Consider the following 4,687-nt stretch of genomic DNA (forward strand, 5'->3'; position numbering starts at 1 on the left):
ATAACAGCACTGACAGTAACACCACTAATACCAGAACTGACAGTAACACCAATAACAATAACAGCACTGATAGTAACACCACTAACAACAACAAAACTGACAGTAACACTGCTAACAATAACAGCACTGATAGTAACACCATTAATAACAGCACTGACAGTAACACTGCTAACAATAACAGTACTGACGGTAACACCACTAACAATAACAGCACTGACAGTAACACCACTAACAATAACAGCACTGACAGTAACATCACTAATAACAGCACTGACAGTAACACCACTAACAATAACAGCACCGACAGTAACACCACTAACACTTCTAAATTCAACAAGGCCCAAACAGAAAGAAGCCCTTACATTAGATAACCTTTACACAAAAGGATAGATGTAGATGCTAGGTGTTAGTAGATGTTCTTCATCTTGTTTTGCCCACCACTGTAACCTTTTAGACTATAGCTTTGACCTTGCATTTTTCCCAAATCCAATAGTGGCTGCGGTGTACATTTGTATCCATACTGGGCCACGTTTGACTCCGTAATCTCGATAGTGTTTGATAGTGATTTCAAAAGCAAACTAAAAGTGAAAAGTGCATCAAGGCCATGTGAAATAACCACATTTTCGCACTACGTCTTTAGGTTTTGATTTTGTTTTACTTGGTTTTTGGAACCATCCTTCACCGCACTTGAACCCACGTTCCCTGTCCCAAGACTGACTCCCTACAAGGTGAGCTTCTGAGCAAACTGATCACCCTGGAAAAGCGTCATAACATTCATTTTACACACAAAATGCAGCCGGACATATGACAGGGCACATATTTTCGGTTTCCGAAATATGTAGCCCAGGGCACATATCCCCAATGAGCCTGTGCTGGACTATTTGCTGCATAATCAACCCTTTTAGAGGGTGATATTTATAAGAAATGATGCATCGACTAACTGTTAATTAAAAAATCATACCATTATGCAAGGTTTTTTTTTGGTGTATAAAAGTGTTCTTGGAGCTTCGTATGACTACAGCTGAACCACTGAGGTCACATGAACTGATTTGACAATATTTTTGGTTCCTTTTCTCAAATGTGAACGTCTTGAAACCACTGCTGTCAATGGAGAATGTGGGAGCTCTCAGATTTCATCTTAAAAAAAAAAAATCCTCATTTACATTCAGACGATAAGCAAAGGTCTCAGGGGTTTGAACATTCCATGAGGATGGGTATTTAAAAATAATTAAAAATTTTGGGGGTAAAATAACCCCTTAACCAGACTGTCCTACAAATATAAACACACTGTGCTGCCGTGCGCATATAAACATCAGCCCTCTGAAAGCCATTCGCACTGCAGAAACCATCCTTCACCACACTTGAACCCACGTTCCCTGTCCCAAGACTGACTCCCTACAAGGTGAGCTTCTGAGCAAACTGATCACCTCGGAAAAGCGTCATAACTAGGGTTGTAACAATATACCGGTATGACGGTTTACCACGATTTGAATGTGCACGATTATCATACCATGAACAATTGCATATCATCGGTTTTAACCCTTAAAGACCGAGACAGCTGCCCGCGGCTAAAAATAAGTATTGCTCTTAAATGTTTAATAACTTTTGATCCGCTGATCCGATTCATACAATTCAAAGATTGGCATAGAGAAGAGAATCTCAGCTTTCCAGTGCTGTATCACATAACATTCGCGGACTTTCAGAGGCTCCGGAATCAGTGCGGTTACGTCATCAACATTTGACAACGCTGATTTGACAAAGAAACGCTCGTCACTGTGTCTACGGACAAATCAGACATGATACATTGATGCATTATCCCTCCTCCATGCCCAGATTGGTTCAAACTCGCTATATCACAACCAATAAGCATAGGTTTCGCTTTTGTTTGTGGACCAAGCTTTTAGAACAACACGGAATGAGAGATAGGCATACATTTATGCGCGGCTAAATAAAACGCAAAAAAAAAAAAGTTTTGCATGAAATAATTCTCATACTAAGTACTTTTGCATGCAAAACAGCAGCACAGAAACATAACAAAACAGTGACACAGCAAAGACGAACTGCTGCTCTTGCTGTTTTCAAAAGACGCAAATGAAGATGCAGCTGTTTGTCTGCATTGCAGACAACCAAATCCAAATCCATTTCCACAGACAACGATATCCATGCTGACACATAAAACCTAAGGATGTTCCATATTGAATCTAGTTTCGTTATGTAACTATTTATAGTATAGTAAATATTTATATCTATTTTTTACTGAGGATTTGCACCATGTTTATTTGGACTTTATTTGGACTTTGACACATTATTTATTATTTTCTTATTTTTTTATTTGTTCATTGTAAGTGGTGTTGTTTATAGTAACTAAAAATATATTATTTGGAAAAAGTCAAATTTGCTTCACTGTTCTATTATTTTGTAACATTTGTAACATACCGTATACCGCGAAACCGTCAAACCGTGGTATTGTTTTAGACGATTATCATACCGTAAAAAATTCATACCGTTACAACCCTAGTCATAACATTCATTTTACACACAAAATGCAGCCAGACATATGACAGGGCACATATTTAAGGTTTCCGAAATATGTAGCCCTGGGCACATATCCCCAATGAGCCTGTAATGGACTATTTGCTGCATAATCTACCTTTTAGAGGGTGATATTCATAAGAAATGATGCATCGACTAACTGTTAATTAAAAAATCATACCATACCATACATTCAGAAGATAAACAAAGGTCTCAGGGGTTTGAACATTCCATGAGAATGCGTATTTAATAATAATTCAAATATTGGGGGTAAAATAACCCCTTAACCAGACTGCCCTACGAATATAAACACACTGTGCTGCCGCGCGCATGAAAACATCAGCCCTCTGAAAGCCGTTCGCACTGCAGCAAGCGCCAAAGTCACGCTGACCTATCCGACACCTGTGAGCTGTAACACAAGCCAGTAGCATGAGTGGCACGCATGACAGCAGCATTATGCACTCGTTCTTATTGTGTCTTTTTTTCCAGCCGAAAAAAAGCCCCTGCGCCTGTCAGTGCGTATTCAGATCCTTAGACAGAGTATTGAGGGCCAGAAGAGTCACATGACGGCCCCTGATCTACTACAAGTGCCAAAGGTTCCTGGATTACAAACCTATCCCCTGCTTGAAATAACACGACCTTTGCTGAAGTGAACACGAGAGTCAAGTGTGTGTGTGTGTACTGGTTTTGATGGTTTAGAAGGACAGACATTTCTATAATGGCATAAGTATGACATGGGGATTTGAACGCTGAGGTGGTTCATGAGGACATGAGTTTGTGTTCTCAAAATTTGCCACAGTTTTCCTGAAAGGGTTTGGGTTATAATAATAAGTATTTTTAATCAGTATAAAACATATGACGCCTATCGGGAGTCCTCGTAAACCACCAATACCAACATGTGTGTGCGCGATAATTGTGTCGAATCTATAAGCAGAACACATCGTATAACGTAACACAAGGGGGTTTACCGTACGTCACTCTTATTTCCGTCCTATTTCCGTGCAAGCAGACGAGCATTCTCTCGTAAAACATTAAAAATACATGGAAAGTGTAAGCCAGCAGTGCTCAAGTGGGTCAGGAAATACCCCTGCGCTCTCCTCGTGTAACCTGACATGCCCGGCTCAACAGCTGCTGCGACCCCAGGTTTTATTTTAAAAAACAAACAAAAGATTTGTTTTCATTCCTGGTGAGGTGTTCAGGCATATTTCATGTTTATTAAGCAACGTTATTTATGTCATGCTCTTAGTAATTCAAAGACACATGTGATTAGCTAAAGAATTAGCATGCTAACTGTTTGTTGTTTGAATCTGTGGATCAAGTTGGATATTATATCCGATATGTAACTGATGACAAATAGTGCTGTACGTCTCGGGGATATTTTTGGATATTCAAATCAAATCAACATAAGTATTTCTCAAGCATCTGAAGCATTCGAAGTTTGAGAAGCTTTTAAATGTGTGTTATATTTTAAGTAGCAGTTATGAATCCATATAATGTAGTATTTTATTTATGCAGGGTTTCTGCAGGTTTCACAGAGCTAAATTTTAGACATTTTTAAGACCATTATGAAATCAATTTTAGACCCGTAAAGGGCTGAAGGCTGTGGGATTTTTGAAATTCCTAGATGGAAAATATTTTCATTTGTCTATCAAAAATGTATTATAGTTTAAAACATTTAATAATACATTACAGGGCTCAACAATAAGGACTACCCGGTGGCCCGGGGCCAGCGTGAAAGACGCTCGGGACAGTAGACAGGATTGTTACTGGCCCCTATCGGCCAGTAACGGTGAGCATGCAATTTTTTTCGTAACATGGTAACAACAATTAAAGCGAAAAGATGGCCACATCTATGAGGCTAAAAGAAAACGTCAGTTTCTAAAGTCTTGGAAGCAGACAATTACATGGGTACAAAATTAAGAAACTGAAAAAAAGAAAAAAAAAGTTGTCGGTTTGGCAAGCCATTTTTATAAAAATAATTTAGAATTGCACTAAAATACCAGCACATTTTTCATACTGCTCTTTCGTTTGCATAAAATCAAACTGATTTTGTTCATTACACATTTATCAACATTTTTTAAATGTTTAAATTCTAGATTCATAGACATTATTTTGCCACATTATTTAAAATATGTGGCTAAAAAATAGCTATTAA

The sequence above is a fragment of the Danio rerio genome, chromosome 4 (genome assembly GCF_052040795.2).
Source record: "Danio rerio strain M-AB ecotype USA chromosome 4, GRCz13ab, whole genome shotgun sequence".
Taxonomy (NCBI): domain Eukaryota; kingdom Metazoa; phylum Chordata; class Actinopteri; order Cypriniformes; family Danionidae; genus Danio; species Danio rerio.